The following is a 20,090-nucleotide window of genomic DNA, read 5'->3' on the forward strand; positions in this document are numbered from 1 at the left end:
TGGGCATATACCCAGAGAAAACCATAATTTGAAAAGATACAGGCACTCCAGCATTCATTGCGGCAATATTTACAATGGCCAGGACATGTAAGCAACGTAAATGTCCATCAACAGAGAAACAGTATCATATTCTTGACCTCCTCCATCCTCATGCCACCTCCAAGCCCTCCCACCCCTCACTGTAAAAGAAGGTACCACACAGATAGGACTTCTTCCTTGTTCCTGTCTGTGTCGACAGTGTCTGGCACAAAGTAGATGCCCAATAAATAGCTGTTGAATGAGTAATTTAGAAAGGAGTCTGGAGAGATAGCTGAGTGTATTAAAGTGGGTTCTACCTATTGAAAGTGAAAGTCGCTCATTGGTGTCTGACTCTTTGTGACCCCATGGACTATACAGTCCAGGGAATTCTCCAGGCGAGAATACTGGAGTGGGTGGCCTTTCCTTTGTCCAGGGGGTCTTCCCAACCCAGGGATCGAATCCAGGTCTCCTGCATTGCAGGTGGATTCTTTACCAACTAAGCCACAAGGGAAGCCCAGGAATATTGGAGTGGGTAGCCTATCCCTTCTCTATCGGATCTTCCCAACCCAGGAATCAAACCAGGAATCAAACCAGGGTATCCTGCATTGCAGGCAGATTCTTTATCACCTGAGCTACCAGGGAAGCCCTTGGGTAAGTCCCAAATGACTTCAGTGAGGTAAATGAAAGAGCATATGGTTGTGAATGAGTCTCAGGAGAGCAGGTTGTAATTAAAGGAAGGGACACAGAAAACAATCATGGTCATATGCTCACATATGTATTCAATAGAAAGGGAACATATATCCATGGTGTGCATGGACAAAAAATTCCTGAGCTATTAAATGATACCTTTATATTTTATAAAGTTATCACTGTTATATTTTTCATCCCTTCCCAGTGCTTCAGTGGTAAAGAATCCTCCTACTGATGCAGGAAACGTGGGTTTTATCCCAGGCTTGGGAAGATCTCCTGGAGAAGGAAATGGCAGCCCACTCCAGTATCCTTGCCTGGAGAATTCCATGGACAGAGGAGCCTGGAGTCCACAGTCCATGGGGTTGCAAAGAGTCAGACATGACTGAGCACACTTGCACAACTGTATTTTCCAGCAGTGCTTGCCTGTTTATGGGGCAGCACATGTGTCTGTCTCTACTGTGTGTTTCTGAGCATCTGTAAAATACTTGGACTATATTTTTCAATATGACCTGCTTGTTTTAGATCTCTATTTCTATTTATCTATCCGTCCATCATAGGCAAAATGAGTTTTTCTGTGTTAAAAATGTAAACAATAGAATTTAACCATATCACAAGGTCAGTACTAACACTTCAAGAATCTTTTTTTTAAAAAACTTCTATTGCTTTAAGAAGCTTTCAGAGCTTGAAAAGATGAAGCAAATTTGAAAAGATTTTCATTTGACACTTCAAGACCACTGTAAATTTTTAGAATATAATTAGCCCTTAGACCTGGTTCATTTATAAAATGGGTAATGGAACTGACCTTGGAATAAGAGCAAAATTGTAAAGGATAATGGCATTAGGACATAGTGTACCTTCTTTCTTTCTTCTCCTTTTGTAAAAATATAAAACCCCTAGAAACCAGAGTTTTTATTATTTTATCATAATTGCTAGAAATTATGGGCAATAGTTTTCAAAAGGAATAAAATAAAGAGGTTTAATATCCTTGACATTGTGATGCTGTTTAACAGTTTTTCTTGAAAATCCTCCTTATTTGATTTCCGTTTTCTTTGCCATGTAAGGAATGCCCTATGTACAAGTGGTCTGCCCTAATATTATGACAATTCCATCAAGCTATAAATAAGTGCTCTTTTATTTGTGAGAAAAGATCAACTCTTGTGTTTCTTTGAAAATAAATATTTGAATATGTCATCATTGAATAAGGTAGAACAAATGTTTCATGCTTCCGTAAAGATCTTTCTCTGAGATCAGTAGCAGGAAAGAGTTATTTAGGGGAAGCTAATAGAATCCAACTGAGTGGGAAGGATTTGGTCCAGTGATTCTCAAGCCTTAGCATTATGAGAAACACCTGAAGAATTTGTTAAATTGCAAATCTCTAAGCCCTGTACCCAGAGATTTTGATTTACTGGATAGTGTAGTTGACTGAATGGTGATCTCCAAAATGATATATTCACATTCTGTCCCACAGAATCTGTGAATATGACCTTACTTAGTCATCCTGGATTATGAGGGTGGGCCCTAAATCTGTAGGGATAAGGGTCTTTATAAGAGATACACAGAGGAGGAAGAGGCAGGGAGGAGAGACAGCCATGTGAAGGCAGAGGTTAGAGTTTTGTAGCCACAAGCCGAGGAACACCTGGAGCCACGAGAAGCTGAAAGAGGCAAAGTGATTCCTCCCTAGAACTTGGAAGGATCACAGGCTTGCTGCCAGCTCTGTTTCCAAATTCTGGCACTTAGAACTATAAGAGAATAAATTTTTGTTGCTTTACTGTAAACTGTTTCAGCAGCCCTAGGCTACTAAACAGGTGTAGATCAAGAACCTGCATTTCCTACAAGCTGATGCTCAGGTAAGTGGACTGTGATTTGAATAGAACTGATTTAGTAGATGCGGCAAGTTTAAATGAAATAGAAATCCAGTTCAGGGATATTCCATGAAAAGATGAATGCAGTAAATTTAGATCATCAAACTGTTCAGGACAGCTGAAGATGAGCAAGAATGGAACCAAGAAGTTAGCTTGAATTCCTTTTTCTCCTTTTTGATTGTTTCTGCGGCCTTGAGTGTTACATGCTCACAGGAGTCTGTTAACCTCAGGGTATCCTCAGGCCTTGGTTGAACTTCATTTCCTGGATTGGAGCTTCCAGATTAGGTTAGTCTTTGTTGTAACACTATTGCAGTTCTTTGTACTTCTTTGTGGCATTTATCATAGTTATGATTGTCTAATTGTTATAGCCATGCTTTCCGGGAAACAAACTCACTCAGAAGGACAATGCAGATAGTGGAGTGCAGTTTATTACACCGGCGGGCCCGAGGCAAAGTCTCCTCTTAGCCAAGGACCCTGACCAGCATTTGTGAAAATCTTTTATACCCCATGTGTACGTGTCCAAACCCACCAGCCCAAATCCCTTGAGGCTTACAAAGGAAGGGTAAATACAATCACAATAACCCCATCATTCACGTGTTATGTGTTCAAACAGTTAATAATCAATAAGCCCGCGGTTATATTCCAACCAGTTAATAACCAATAAGCCTGTGGTTACATTCCGATAGATACTGTCCGGAGGCAGGGGTGATTAGTGTCTGTTTTCTCTTAGGCAGTGAGTAACCTGGATGTGATCTTCAAGATTCCCCTGCCCAGAGGGGGTCTTATCCTGCCATTGTCATTCCCACAGGCGCTAAGCACAGAGTTCAGAGTCCTTTGGAGAGGCGGCCTAGCACGATCAGCACGGACAGGCCTGAGATGGAGTCCAGGCCCTGAAAATTTCTTCTTCATAATGTCTGTCTTTCTGGAACGTTGTCTATTTTTAAAGGACAGAGGCCACAAAATTCTTACACATGGCTGTACCCCCAGTTCTAACGCAGAGTCTGACACACAGTAGGTATTCAAAAAACTTATCAGTGAAAGGAAGTTGAGCCCTGTCCTAACTAAGGTGGAATTAGAACTTCAGAGATCATTACTCTGAGTAGACATTTGCTGTTTCCCTATTGACTGCAGATTTTTATTAAGCAGGTTTAATAGATAAAATCAGATGTTAGGAGGCCAAAATGATTAAGTACTTCTTTCTGTTGCACAATTATTTACTGAATTATATGCTCTGAATCAAAAGATGGGTTTTATAAATATATTCAAGCCCTGTCCACTCCAATAATTGATGTGATCATGCTTTTCACCTTTGAGGCAAGTTGATTTTCTGTTTCTTTATGTTATACATATGCAAAAAAAGAAGACACTTTCTGGAATGTGTTCATTTTAATAAACACAGAAGACATGTTTTCATTAGGCTTTTAAAGATAGGCTTTGAAACTGCAGCTTCTTTTTTTTTTAATCAATAATATGAAATCAACTTTTTGAGTGGGCCATTACTTTTCATTTCTGAGAACAAAATGACCAATTTGTTACCATGACTGCCTAACACTAGTCAGAATTTAATTGTTAAATCCCAGGCTATCACACAGATTGGTATTCAGTTTTGGTCTCGTCACTAGCTTCAGTTCTAGCTATGCAAAGTGACCCAGGAAATTTCAGCAGAAATTGTTTTCTCACGGTAGTTCATTCTTCTTCTGTGAAATATCTTTTTTCTTAATCTTTCAAAGTTGACTTTTTTCAGCTTTATTGAGGTGTAACTGATGACTAAAACTGGAATGTATTTAAAGTATACCATGTGACCATTTGATATAAAGGATGTTTCAGTGAGATATCTTAAATGGTTTTTACCAACTAGATAATATTTTATATATTAGCTGCTAGCTGAAGTATGTTCTGCAGGTAAGTGTAGTTTTGAATTACTATAAAAACTTTGAGCGCAAGTTTTAAATTCGTATCTATCTGAATCGAAAAGCCCAAACTATTCTCATAAGACTATATTTAAAAATAAAATAACTGGTGTAGGCACTTCCACTTCAGGCTAGGTTGTAAAAGTGTGATGTTGTGGTTTATAAGAAATATAAATTTGGCCCATGATTTCTGGCTCATAGGTCCCAAAAATAAGAGCAATAGGAGCATCTTTTGTCGTAACATTTGGTCTCTTGTCCTCGCTTTCTGAAATCACTTCAAAGCCATAAAGGAGAAATGGGATCTTGTTACTCACTACCAGCCCCTTTCCACAAAAACTGTGTTTATGTTAATGAGGTGACTTTTGGACCCGCACCTAAGGATGGGAGCTGATGACCAGGGGGGTCAATCATGGGATTAGAGGGTTGGAACTTTCAGTTGTCCCCCTGCCCTATCTCCTGGGAGGGGATAGAGGCTGGCAATTGAGTTCAATCACCAGTAACCAAAGATTTAATCAATCATGCCTATCTAATGAGTCCTCCATAAAACCCCTGAAGGAATGGTTTGGAGAGCTTCTAGGGTGTCAGACATGGAGATAAGGGGAGATTGGTGAAGAATTGCCAGGGTGTGATGGTAAGTGTTTATCAACCAGGTCTCTGAACAAAGAAAAAACTCCAATTTATACTGTTCATCAATTTCTTATGTAGATACTCCCAACATGGCTGATTTCAAGCTACCAATGTTATATTAATGAACTTGAGGTTGGGTAGAGATGCATGGTGGAACAACATGAAGTAGCATTTCCACAACAGAGACAAAACAGATATAAACTTTTTAAAAAACTTCATTGATGTATAGTTGATTTACAATGTTGTGTTAATATTTACTATTCAGCAAAATGACTTAATTGTACATGTATACTTTCTTTTTCATATTATTTTCCACTAAGGTTTTCTACAGAATATTGAGTATAATCCTGTGCTATACAGAAGGACCTTATTTATCCATACTGTTTATCCATTCTAATGTATTTTTTATCTGCTGACCTCAAACTCCCAATCCATTCCTCCGCTACCCATCTCCCTTGATGATCGTAAGTCTGTTATCTATGTCTGTGAGTCTATTTCTGTTTTGTGGAAAAGTTCTGTAAAATTCATATTTTAGATTCCACATATAACTAATATCTTATGGCATTTGATTTTCTGACTGACTTCACTCATATGACAATCTCTAGTTCATCCATGTTGCTATAAATGGCATTTCATTCTTTTTTATGGCTGAGTAATATTCTATTGTACATACATATCTACCATGTCTTTATTTATCTGTTGATGGACACTTAAGTTGGTCCTATGTCTTGGCTATTGTAAATAGTGCTGCAGTGAGAACTGGGGAGCATGTATGTCTTTGAATTATAGTTTTGTCTAGACATATGGCCAGGAGTGTGATTGCAGAATCATATGGAAACTGTATTTTTAGTTTTTTGAGAAACCGCCATACTGTTTTCTATATTGGTTGCACCAATTTACATTCCTACCAACGGTGTAGGAGGGTTTGCTTTTCTTCACACCATCTCTAGCACTTTTTATTTGTAAGTTTTTGGTGATGGCCATTCTGACCAGTGTGAGGTAGTACCTCATTGTAGTTTTGATTTGCATTTCTCTAAAAATTAGGAATGCTGAACATCTTTTCATGGGTCTGTTGGCTTTCTGTATGGTTTCTTTGAGGAAAGATCTTTTTAGGTCTTTTGCCCAGTTTTTGATTAGGTTGTTTGTTTTTGTTACTGAGTTGTATGAACTGTTTGTATAGTTTGGCAATTAAGCCCTTTCTGGTTGCATCATTGCAAATATTTTCTCCCTTTGCATAGGCTGTCTTTTTTTTTTAAATGGCTTCCTTTGCTGTACAAGAGCTTGTAAGTTTAATTAGACCCCATTTCTATATTTTTCCTTTCATTTTTACTGCCTTGAGAGAGACTGACCTAAGAAAACATTGGTACAATTTATGTTAAAGAGTATTATGCCTATATTCTCTTCTAGGAGTTTTACGATGTCGTGTCTTATATTTAAATCTTTAAGCCATTTTGAACAACAAATATCTTAAGGGCATAGAGAACAAAAAGCTGTAAAACTGGAAAGTTAAGATTTTTGAGTATTGATTGCTTTTGCTTTTAATACTGAAAACGTAGAGGTAAATGTCTTTTTATTTGCAAATAATCTGATTATTTATGTAGAACATTTATGAGGTTCTGGCACCATTTCCCCTCACTTGTGGCTTTTTTAACTTGTCCTTTACCTTCAGCTGCTCTGGTTCGGAAGGGTTTTTATGCCATGTAATGCCTTCACATTTTGAGGTTTTGCTCAACTATTTTGTTGTGACTCACTTGGTGACATTAGTGCCTGAGATATTTTTAAAGACTCATATTCTGATAGTGAAATTATAGCTTATTTACCAAACAAAATTTTGTACCCAGATATCTTTCTGAGCTGAGTGTCACTTTTTCCTATTGTTTTCCAGAACCTCTAATTACATTTCTGTTGATTTATTCTGCTGATTCAATTTGCTTACTAGAGAATCTTTAAAATATATTAATTTTCAATACATGGCTTTCAATTTTCAATACATGGCTAATATAAATTTGGACATACTCAACTTTCTGCCCATTACATAGAGAAAGCAGTTTATAATTAGCCCTAAATAGTGTAACTTTGAATTCACAATAATTTGAACTATTTTAAAACAATTTAATGTAATATTCTAAACATCCTATTTACAGTTTCTTATTTTACAAAAGACATGAGAAGCGATATAAAAAACACATTCTGGATAATAATTCATGGTTATGTTTATTAGATAATAAGAGAAAATAAAGGACAAGAGGACCTTCTAGAAAAATTGACTCTGATATTCTTTGATTTGTTTAGAAATAATGCAAAACTGAGTTTTGTAATGACATCTCTGGTTTCCCAAACCACTGCTTGTTGAGTGCCATTCACTTATTTATTTACCAAACAGAACCTACTGTGTAGCTGCTCAGAGCTCCTTCAGTGAAAGCTGACACAGGTGAGGGTCGGATTCCAGGCTGGATAGTTAGAATCAAGTTTCCCAGAAAGATGGAAATTGACAGCCAAGACAGATCTGTTACATCGACCTTTCTTGGCTGGGAAACTGGGACCTTGAAATAAGGCTGAGGGCCGTGTGGGTGGATGTCCCTGGGGAATTTGGCTCTGTGGTCTCCCCTGAAATCTCAGTCCACACTGCTGGAATCCCACCCAGCCTAGTGGCATGCACTAGGGTTCAAAGTTATATTATTTAGGGCTAATTATAAACTATTTCCTCAAGAGCCTATCCACCTCCTCTAAGGCTGCCAGGGGTTCAATCCTGGCATAACCCTGCTGTTAAGGGGGGTAAGAAATCACACTCTGAAAGACCAGCGAGAATTAGCTAGTGTGTACCAGCAGGGCCTGGAAAGTCCCCCTAAGAGTCATGAGGTGGGAATCAATTCATAAAATACTTGAATATGAAACTCATCAGGGACTGATTTTTTTTTCTCTGCCATTTATGACAGAGTATTTAAAAACAAAACCAGGAGAGTAATATGAACGCATTTGTTCTCTGAAGTGAGCACTTTGACTCCTGTATGTGGAGTGGGTCAGAGAGGGGCAAAGACTGGAGGGAGGGAATCTCTGTGTTAAACAGTCAGACCAGGAAATACTTGCTCCTGGACTGGAACTACTGAAACAGTTTGCTTAGCAAGACTCACTTAAAAACCTTCTCTTCACTGAGCCCATCAATAGAAGGCTGCTCTGCTGTGATTGAGAGTCATGCTGCTGGGGGTTGAGAAGGGAATTGGAGGTGAGGTCCCAGCGCCCAGGGCTGCTGGTGACAGCATCAAGGGAAGGCAGACTGGGAGCGGCACCTTTCTGCTCCAGGGGCCTGTTCACCAGACCGGCTTCCCAGCAGTTCTGCGCGGCCACAGCTGGTGACAGCGCTCCCTGGCAAGCCTTCTCTGGCTCGTGGCATGGATTGCAAGGTACAGGTTTTGCTTGAGAGATTTCTATCAGAATTCTGAGTTTTCCTCCTTTATTTCTGAGACGATATTTTATTAAGACAAACCTAAAATGGAGCAGCCAAGCAGGCATTTGTTTTCTTGCAAGTTTTAATTAGAAAGAAATGCCAAGCACCTTTGGGAATGTTCCTCCTTAATCCTTCACACCTCTTAAGAGTTTTGTTCTTGGACTACTTTAATAATGTTTCTTTTTAACTCAGGATGAATTCTATTAAAAAAAATCAGATTTGTGTAGTTCCAGCAGTGGTTACTTGTTGTCTCTGCCAAAGGAAATATTTTTTGCTGTCTTAGGCTGAGGAAATGAGTTAAATTTCAATCTTTAGCAAGTTTAGTAAATTAGAAAAGTCTGTGCAGTTCACACTACACTCTTTTATCTTAGTTTTTCTGTGTTGCTTCTCTCAATCAAGGAAAAGAAAGAAGAAAGAAAAATAGCTTGTGAAGATCACCATACTAGGATGGCTAGTTTCCTTAAGTAAAGAAGGTAATTTCCCCCTTGTCCGTAAAGAAAATTGTCATGGCTTTTTCCCCATGCCCCGTTAGCAGTGTAGAGTAGCACTTTCCTCAGTGCAGGTTGGAAAAGAAATGAGGGATGCCTGGTAAGAAACTAATGGAGCACAGGCAGGAAGACCACAGGTTCTGTAGATTTCCACTTGCACACCTGCAAAACAGTCCAATAGAAATTCTGAAAACTGATCATGGAAAATACGAAAGGGTGGCCCAGTTTGCCAGAAGTTGGTCTGTTGTCGGGCAGATGAGACTGAAATGAAGGCTGGACGAAGGTGAATCAAGGCTCTCCACTTGGAGCCCGGGAAGTCGAGGCACACAGTTCTCAGCAGAGCTTCCTCTCCTTCTCTTATTTAGGAGGACGCCTGGCATGGTGGCCTGGCAGCAGGTGACAGAGTGGGGCCTGTGCCCCTGGGACACGCCACCCTGAGGGGGGCCAGGACTGATTTTGTCCCTGGTGTGTGCTGAACACAGACATCTGCCCCCAACAAAGGCCTCATCTGGCTCCTCGTGAGGAAGAACATGCCAGACAAGGGTGCGGGGCATGGCTGCAGCTAATTCCCGGCTGCAGTAAACACGGAACTGAGCGCCAGCCTAAGCACTGTTCTTCCTGTTGTGACTGCCGCTGGCTTTGACTCTGGCTTAGTGACCCAGGCAGTTCAGTATTTACACTCTGAATGGAAAATTATATTAAATCCCAGCCTTATGCTTCACTTTTTATCTGAGCCTGAGAGATCTGGATGAAGATCCAAATAATCTTTGACAGACTCCTTCTCGCTTCCACAACTGAACAAGTACAGATACCTCTTTAAGGATGAGCAAACAGGAAAAATCCATCTGACATGTAAAAAAATTTGCTGTTTTAAAAGAGGGAGCTATGCTGTAGAGCCAAAGCAAGTGCCCTGCAGTTACTGTCCAAAATATAGGAGAAAAATTCAAGTTTTAAATCTATGATCTTCACATGATAGAGAAGAGGTTACTGAGTCTACAAAAATAAACAAGGTGGTCACAAAGAACAATCTGAGGTCAGAAAAAAGGGCGCAGAAGAAAAACGACTGATTATCATGTTTAAAGCCTAAATGAAGATCAGGTTTGGGGTTGCAGAAAATTCAATTCGTGAAGTACATGATAACCCCTGGAATTCATCCAGGATTCAGAGGAACAAAGAGATGAAATGATGTGAAAAAATTTTAAAGGTAAGTAATGAAAGACTAAACAAGAATCTCAGAAAAGGGGAACAGAGTAGGCGTAGGAACAGAAATAATCAGGAAATAGATTAAAAAATTTTCTGGAGCTGAACAAATATTAAACATTAATTGCTTTTAGATTAACAGGTCAACAAGTTCTGGTAAAATTAAATAAGATCAACCCCTAGACATAGCCTGGCAAATATTTTGACTTTCAAAGATTAGAGAAAAATCTATACCTAGTCATAAAAAGTTATTTACGAGGAAGGAAAAACCCCAGGGTTTCTCTACTATCAAATGTTTAAAGATAAAGGAGTAACTGTTACAGACTTCTGAGGGAGAAGGATGTGACACAAAGATTTTACTACATAGGCATTGAGAGAGGAATTGAAAAATAAAATGCTACATTTTAAGAAGATGGAAGGTCATGTGTGCATAAATATTGTTATCAAGTTCTATTAAACATCTACAAAACAGTTACTTTCCTTCTGTTCGCCTTATGGTTCAGTTCAGTTCAGTTCAGTTCAGCCGCTCAGTCGTGTCTGAGTCTTTGCGACCCCATGAATCACAGCACGCCAGGCCTCCCTGTCCATCACCAACTCCCGGAGTTTACTCAAACTCATGTCCATCGAGTCGGTGATGCCATCCAGCCATCTCATCCTCTGTCGTCCCCTTCTCCTCCTGTCCCCAAGCCCTCCCAGCCTCAGGGTCTTTTCCAGTGAGTCAACTCTTCGCATGAGGTGGCCAAAGTACTGGAGTTTGAGCTTCAGCATCAGTCCTTCCAATGAACACCCAGGACTGATTTCCTTTAGGATGGACTGGTTGGATCTCCTTGCAGTCCAAGGGACTCTCAAGAGTCTTCTCCAACACCACAGTTCAAAAGCGTCAATTTTTCGGCGCTCAGCTTTCTTCACCAACTTTCACAAACTTTCTTCTCCAACTCTCACATCCATACATGACCACTGGAAAAACCATAGCCTTGACCAGACGGACCTTTTTTGGTCCGTAATGTCTCTGCTTTTTAATATGCTGTCTAGGTTGGTCATAACTTTCCTTCCAAGGAGTAAGTGTCTTTTAATTTCATGGCTGCTGTCACCATCTGTAGTGATTTTGGAGCCCAGAAAAATAAAGTCTGACACTGTTTCCACTGTCTCCCCATCTGTTTCCCATGAGATGATGGGACCAGATGCCATGATCTTAATTTTCTGAATGTTAAGTTTTAAACCAACTTTTTCACTCTCCTCTTTCACTCTCATTAAGAGGCATCTTATGGTAGAGCACAGAAAAGATGGAAATCTTTTCAATTTATTTAAACAAGTTTAGCATAAGCCTAATGTCAAAATCTGGTGGATATAGCAGAAAAAAATGACAGAATAGCTTCATATAAATATAGATTTTAAAATGTGGGGGAAAAATAAGTAAATTGATTCAGTAGCATAATGTGAAAATAATATGCCAAGTTTAGGTGGGTTTATTTCAGAATTAAAAGGACTGTTTAATATTAGGAAATCTATTCATGCAGTATGCCATCAGAGGCCAAAGGAAAAAAAGAGTTTTCAGATAGAGACAAAAAAGGCATTTAATCCAATTCAACTCCAATTTCTGTCTTTAAAATGTTTTTAATGAAGAAGAAATGGAAAGAAGCTTTTTTTTTTTTAAATAAAAAAAGCAAATCTACTATCATGCCTGATACTGAAGCAATGAAGGGATTGCTATTAATGAGAACAAGACAAGAATTCCTGACAGTACCACTGTCTTTTCTGGGAAGTTTTTATTACAATTATATGAGAAAAAGAGTTAAGAAATATAGATACTGGAAAATAAAAATAAAAATTATTTTTATTTGCAAATACCATTTACCTAGAAAACCTCCAAAAATAAGGGAAAAACTACTTATGGTTACTAATTTAAAAATAAATATAAAAATAAGATTGTTTTGTTATATGCTGCAAACAACCAGTTAGAAATTACAAAGAGAAAATTTAATTCATGATAGAACAAAAACACCAAATAAATAACTTGTAGAAATCTTAATAAGAAATGTGTAGGACCAATATAAGAGCATTTATTAAATTTATTAATAGTAAGAAAAATATCTGAATAAATAAAGAGACATCATGGTTAGAATTGGGAAGAATAAAAATTATGAAGATATACATTCTTCCCAAATTAATTTATACCTCTTGAAGTCAATTCCAATTAAGACCCCAATTTGATTACTTTTATATTCAAACAAAATTATTCTTAAGTTCCTCTGGAAGAGTAGTTTCTAGGAAAAATATAATTGGGAGCAAACCAGATATCAAAATATAATTTTAAAATACAATAATTAAAACATCTATAAACATCTCATTCTCTCTGGAACAAGAAGGTATAGGTGAATTCAAAGAAGAGAACTGGCAAACTAGGAAAATATCATATTTGATAAAAGTATTTTAGAGAAATAAAGCTCATAGGTTTCAAACAGCAGCTAATTTAGAAATAAAAATGATTATGTTAGATTCCTACTTCATTACCATGAAATAAATTCCAGATAGTTAAAATATAGAAATATGAAAAATAAAATCATTAAGAAAATTAGAAAGATATAGATGAACATATAATTTAGTACCAAAGTCAGAAACCAGAGGAGAACATTAGTATATTCTAGCTACCTAAAAATTAAAATTATCTGTTAAAATCATTATGTACAAAACATGAAAGTAATGAAAGCAAAATATGTCATTATCTGTGAAAGAGGTTATAAAACTGGCTTACAATAGGTGCCAATAATAAATAATGTTGAATATATGAATCAATAAGTGGACATGAAAAGCACTCTTAGGAAAAAATAAATAAATAAATAAATAAAAGAAAAGCAGTCTTAGGAAACGATGAGAAAGACAGTAAAGCCCCAGGAGAAGTGAGGACAAAGGGCATGAAAAGCAGTTTCACAAAAGAAATACAAGTGCTTAGCATACATATAAAAATTTCAATTGCATTAGTATAAGATAAATCCAATTAAAATGAGTCACCATTTCTTAACTAAATTGGCAAATATTAGAAATAATCCTAGTACTTTAATCCCATAGATTCATGTGTTCTCATACCTGAGATAATATTGTTGTGACATACTCTTTCTAGACATCAGTTTGGGAATATGCATTAAAAGTCTCAAAATATTTGTGTTTATGTTGGAAACAGCCATTTCACTTTTGGAATTTTATCCTAAGGAAAAAAAAAATCAGACAATCACAAAGAGTTATTTATGAGGACATTCATTGCAGCATATTTAAAATTGTAAAAAAAAAAAAAAAAGGAAGGACCAATTAAATCTCTAATGAACATTTAAAAATGTTTTTGAAGAATATTCGATAAAGTGAGAAAACACAATCTAGATTTGGGTGAAAGGCAAACTGACAGTGTTATGTATTGCTGATACTAATAACTGTCTATAACATCTGTTGTGAGCTTGCTAAATGCCAAGCATCATGCTTATATTGTACCTGAAACATCTGCCTATCCTTCACGGTGTGTAAGTTCAAGTCTTATACCCATTTTGCAGAGGAGAAAAGGTCTGTCTCTTTTTGAGAATCTACTCCCTTTAGTTTCTTTAAACACATCTGTGTGATACATAGACTGACAAAATATCCTTTAAAATGCTGTAATGGCAAGAAAATGGGTAATTCTTTTTTTTTTAATATTTTTATTATTTCTCCCAATCAATATGGATTGGTATTATTTCAGAGAGAAAGCTTCAACAATTTTTAAAGCCCCCAGATTAACTTAGCTCAAGCCCTAAACCACTTCCTCCCCTTCCCCAGCACACAGGTTCTTAAACCTACTTTATTTACCTTTTCCTCAGTGAGAATTCTTTCACCACCAGAATTAAAAAATTAAAAAGCAGAGATATTACTTTGCCAATAAAGGTCCATATAGTCAAAGCTATGGTTTTTCCAGTAGTCATGCATGGATGTGAGAGTTGGACCATAAAGAAGGCTGAGCACTGAAGAATTGATGCTTTTGAACTGTGGTATTGGTGAAGACTCTTGAGAGTCCCTTGGACTGCAAGGAGATCCAACCAGTCCATCCTAAAGGAAATCAGTCCTGAATATTCATTGGAAGGACTGATGCTGAAGCTAAAATTCCAATACTTTGGCCACCTGATGTGAAGAGCTGACGCACTGGAAAAGACCCAGATGCTGGGAAAGATTGAAGGTGGGAGGAGAAGAGAACCACAGAGGATGAGATGGTTGGATGGCATCACGGACTCAATGGACATGAGCTTGAGCAAGTTCCAGGAGTTGGTGAAGGACAGGGAAGCCTGACATGCTGCAGTCCATGGGATTGCAAAGAGTTGGACATGTCTGAGTGACTGAACAACAACAGCAATGAGAATTCATGTCCATAATTAGTGGTCTTGACATAAGATAATAAATCATTTAGAGCTATTAAACATAAACATAAACCCTACACTGGCCATACCATACATTGTAGTGCCTAAATGAGTGGAGCCAGAGGACTGGGTCCAAATCCTCCCTTGGACTTACCATTCATTTCAACTTAGATAAGTCACCTAATCTGAGGAAATTTTCTCTGTAAAATGAAGAGAAAAGTAGTAGCTTCCTTCTTGTTTACAGTGAATAGTAAATGAGTTAATATGTGTAAAGCATAGTGACTGGCCCATGGTAAATACTAATGTAGCATGAGGTATTATTTTTATTAGTAAATTTATTAAATCTTGAAAGTACATAATATTATTTTAGAAAAGTTTTCAGCAGACTGAATTGTTACCCGTATATTTCTGGTTTGTTAACTGGGAAATGGCATTCACTAGAGCTGAGCATTGTCTGAACATTCTATTCAAGACATTTTCACAGTGGTATTGTTTACCAGCCACTCCAATAATTGAAAATTCAAGAAAATGAAAATTCTGATTAATAAAGAAATTAATAAAATCTGGTGCTCAACAAAAGTGAGTTTGGGTGCTGCTAAACTTGGAAAGATTAACTCCAGTCTTGGGGCATTTTCCTGGGGAGGACAGACAGAAAAATAACACTCTGACTTAATCATGCTCCACAGGTGTGAGCACAACTTTAGAAACACCAAAGGAGCCATGCGAATGGACTATCTGATTGGCTTTCAGTAGCCTAACAAATGCTTGAGTTTTCTTAATGTGGTAATTTTGGAATGATAAGTGGAACCTGCCAACAATGCCATTTTGCTTGATTGCACTGTAATTGCTTTTATGTCATTGATCTCAAACTGTGCATAATAAGAGACTATTTTAACTCTAATAATAAATAATACACTTTGTTTTTATATGGCTAAATAATATCCTACAGAAGCCACATCCTTACGTTCTAGAATAATGTTTAATATAACCATTCAAGGAGGCCCTGCTTTTTCTGACTGTTCATAGGGTTAATGGACTTGCTTATTCTTATTTCACAATGTAAAACTGGGTTGAGGTGTGCTTGTTGAGTATGTTGCTGCTGCTGCTAAGTCGCTTCAGTCGTGTCCGACTCTGTGTGACCCCATAGACGGCAGCCCACCAGGCTCCCTGTCCCTGGGATTCTCCAGGCAACAACACTGGAGTGGGTTGCCATTTCCTTCTCCAATGCATGAAAGTGAAATGTGAAAGGGAAGTTGCTCAGTCGTGTCTGACTCTTAGCAACCCCATGGACTGCAGCCTACCAGGCTCCTCCGTCCATGGGCTTTTCCAGGCAAGAGTAGTGGAGTGCCATTGCCTTCTCCGGAGTATGTTGCAGACTTAACTAAATAATGAATTTAAAACACATCGTAAAAAAAACTCTATAGAACTCAATAACAACATACTTCATTCTAGTGTGCAAATAGTATTGGATCTTCACAGCACAATTAGTGATAATAATAAAAACCTTTGTGACATTTAAGATGCTAAATAATAATTGAAATTCAAGGCAAAAAAAAACAAGGAAACAATAGAAGAGAGGCTATTTTGAGTGCCCGTAATGCATTTGTGACTCAACATGTGAAGGTTTTACAGGGCTTGTTTATCCTAGAGATGTGACACATACAAGAAATTTAGTGCTCATTGTTCCAAAGCGTGGCTCTTTGTGACAAAGAAAATTATAGGGATTTACCAAGTAAATATTCCTCCTCATCATCCTGTCACCCCTGCACCCCCAACCCTAATTAAAGTCTGTCTTTGTTGTTGTTTAGTCCCTGAGTCATGTCCTACTCTTTTGCGACCCCATAGATTGTAGCCCACCAGGCTCCTCTGTCCACGGAATTTTCCAGGCAAGAATACTGGAGTGGGTTGCCTTTTCCTCCTACAGGGGATCTTCCCCACCCAGGGATGAAACACACATCTCCGGCTTGGCAGGCAGATTCTTTACCACTAAGCCACCTGGGAAGCCCTAATTAGAGTCTAGGGATGTCTAATGTTTTGCACTGATGCAAATTCCTCAATTTCTCTGTGTCGACTTAGCTATTAAAATAATATTCACCTCAACTTCTATAGCATTTATTATGTACCAGACACTATTTGGATGCTTTACACTCCTTAACTCATTGAATCCTCAATAAGAACACTACAAAATACATAAATTATTGTCCCCATTTTAAATGTGAAGAAACAGGCAGAAAGTGGGTACATGACTTGCTGAGGTCAAATGGTTAATAAGTAGCAAAACCAGGAAGACTGGCTCTCTAAAGATGGGGCTAAGAATACTTGCATCACAGAACTATTCAGAGAATTAATAAGATATCATACAGAAAGTTCCCAGGACTCCAGAGGGTTTATTCCAATGCCACTTGTGTGTATGTCTATGATTTTTCTGTACTTCTTGTGCGGCTCAGTGCCCAATTATTTATTTCCTTTTAGTTCTCTTGCCTTGTGTTCCACCACTGACCATGGATGTAAAGCATCAATCCTTGGGAGCCATTTCTCTCCAGACATGGTACCCAGGTATGTTTCTTTGGGTATCAAACATTGTAGTACTCAGCGTAGTAATTACAAGGACAACGCAAAATAATAATGGTAGGTGGTAGTGCCTAGAGCAGTTTGCCTCCCTGCTAAACCATCCCAAATAAATATGCATTATTAATTTTCTTTGGAGAAGGAAGTGGCAACCCACTCCAGTATTCTTGCCTGGAGAATCCCACAGACAGAGGAGCCTGGTGGGCTACAATCCATGGGGTCGCAAAGAGTTGGACATAACTGAGTGACTAATACACATTAATTTTCTAACTACACAAGTACAGCTCAAGATCCCATCCTACCAAATTCCCTTTGTTTCTAATTGAATTGCCCCTTCTAAGCCTTACAATAATATAGAAATGCTTTTAATATCGAGATTCGAAAGCTCCTAGTGATACTGGTGTTGTCATTGCTGCTGCTAATGCTAATAGCGTTTCAAAATTTTTTTGGAGGGGTTGCCAGGCATTCTTCTAAGTATCTTACACATTTCTTCATTTACCCTTACAATAGACCTAGAAGGCAGGTAATTTTATTTCCTACTTATTACCCTCTTCTCTTTCTTCCCACTTGCTCTGGAATCACAAAGCTCAAAGTGCAGAGTCAGAGTTCAAGCAAGGGCCTGTCAGACTCGACACGGGGATCTCAGTTCAGTTCAGTCGCTCAGTCGTGTCTGTCTCTTTGTGACCCCATGAACCACAGCACGCCAAGCCTCCCTGTCCATCACCAACTCCCAGAGTTTACCCAAACCCATGTCCATTGAGTTGGTGATGCCATCCAACCATCTTATTCTCTGTCGTCCCCTTCTCCTCCTGCCCTCAATCTTTCCCAGCATCAGGGTCTTTTCAAATGAGTCAGCTCTTCTCATCAGGTGGCCAAAGTATTGGAGTTTCAGCTTCAGTGTCGGTCCTTCCAGTGAACACCCAGAACTGATCTCCTTTAGGATGGACTGGTTGGATCTCCTTGCAGTCCAAGGGACTCTCAAGAGTCTTCTCCAACACCACAGTTCAAAAGCATCAATTCTTCGGTGCTCAGCTTTCTTTATATTCCAACTCTCACATCCATATATGACCACTGGAAAAACCATAGCCTTGACTAGATGGATCTTTGCTGACAAAGTAATGTCTCTGCTTTTTAATATGCTATCTAGGTTGGTCATAACTTTCCTTCCAAGGAGTAAATGTCTTTTAATTTCATGGCTCCAATCACCATCTGCAGTAATTTTGGAGCCCCCAAAATAAAGTCAGCCACTGTTTCCACTGTTTCCCCATCTATTTGCCATGAAGTGATGGGACCGGATGCCATGATCTTAGTTTTCTGAATGTTGAGCTTTAAGCCAACTTTTTCACTCTCTTCTTTCAGTTTCATCAAGAGGCTCTTTAGTTTCTCTTCACTTTCTGCCATAAGGGTGGTGTCATCTGCATATCTGAGGTTATTGATATTTCTCCCAGCAATCTTGAGTCCAGCTTGTGCTTCCTCTAGCCCAGCGTGTCTCATCATGTACTCTGCATAGAAGTTAAATAAGCAGGGTGACAATATACAGCCTTGACGTACTCCTTTTCCTATTTGGAAGCAGTCTGTTATTCCATGTCCAGTTCTAACTGCTGCTTCCTGACCTGCATACAAGTTTCTCAAGAGGCAGGTCAGGTGGTCTGGTATTCCCATTTGTTTCAGAATTTTCCACAGTCAAAAACTTTGGCATAGTCAATAAAGCAGAAGTAGATGTCTTTCTGGAACTCTCTTGCTTTTTCGATGATCCAGCGGATGTTGGCAGTGTGCTCTCTGGTTCCTCTGCCTTTCCTAAATCCAGCTTGAACATTTGGAAGCTCACGGTTCACGGGACTCTCAGGCACAGTTTATTCTGGAGCCTTAGCACACCTCCTTGGAGCAGTGCCTTGTGGGTATCTACACGTAGTGAGTGTTCTCTGTTCCAAGACCAAAGCAAGTGCAAGTGTGGCTGCAGGAATGGTTGGTGGACAAAGAGTCCTGCATCTCCCAATCTTGCTTTTGGTTACAATTAGATAGTACACCATACAAATTCTGACTCAGTGCCCTGGGTTGCAGATTTCTCTTGTTTATTGCAAGGCACTCTCAAATAAAGGCTCTTAAACAAGCTGTATTTATAATAGTGTTTGCTCACTCTCACTGGTAAAGAAAGCAGAATTTCACGTATAGATAGCTGCCAATCTGTTGCAGTGTGTTTTTTCATGGCTGGTCCAAGAAAAGTTGAAACTTAAATGTGACTTGACTTTTTTTTCCCTCGCTGGGAGTTTGACTAGCAGAATATCTGAAGCAAAGAGCCAGGTTAAACGACCTTGTAGAGTCCTTTTTGACCTATGACTGTGGGCATTCGTGACCACTTTTTTGGAGACTTCAGTAAATCCTTAGAGAAAGTAATGTTCATTTTCAGTGTGTGCTTCTCTTCCCTGCCTTGGCCTCCGTCATCACTGTTCTTACACTCCTGCTCTGTTTAAGCGATAAGTCAGGCAGGCAGCAGCACTGCTGTGTTTTCACTGGGATGTCAGGGTGAGCTGTGTTCTCTGCCCAACACTCCAGAGCCTTCGTTAGGGGACACTTCTGTGAACACCTCTTCCTGGCCTTCTGCCACAACAATCTCTCACATTGGTGTTTGGCCCCTCAAATTTTATCAGGTTCTTTAAATATTGTATTTTATGTTATGAAAATTTAAAACTTTAAAAGAAAACAGATAAAAATCAAAACCTCTTTTTGTGCAAAGATAATTCATGATTAAGAGACATTTTCATAAGACTTGATGTTCATAAATCTGTGTCCCTCACTTAATTCCTGGAACCCTTGAAATCCACAGACTTTCTCAGAAGACAGATGGAGCTTGGAACATTTGCATTTCCTGTGTAACAACTGCTCTGAGGTGTTCCTTTTGCAGGGAAATCTCC

Source organism: Cervus canadensis, chromosome 6, assembly GCF_019320065.1.
Source record: "Cervus canadensis isolate Bull #8, Minnesota chromosome 6, ASM1932006v1, whole genome shotgun sequence".
In the NCBI taxonomy this organism is placed as follows: domain Eukaryota; kingdom Metazoa; phylum Chordata; class Mammalia; order Artiodactyla; family Cervidae; genus Cervus; species Cervus canadensis.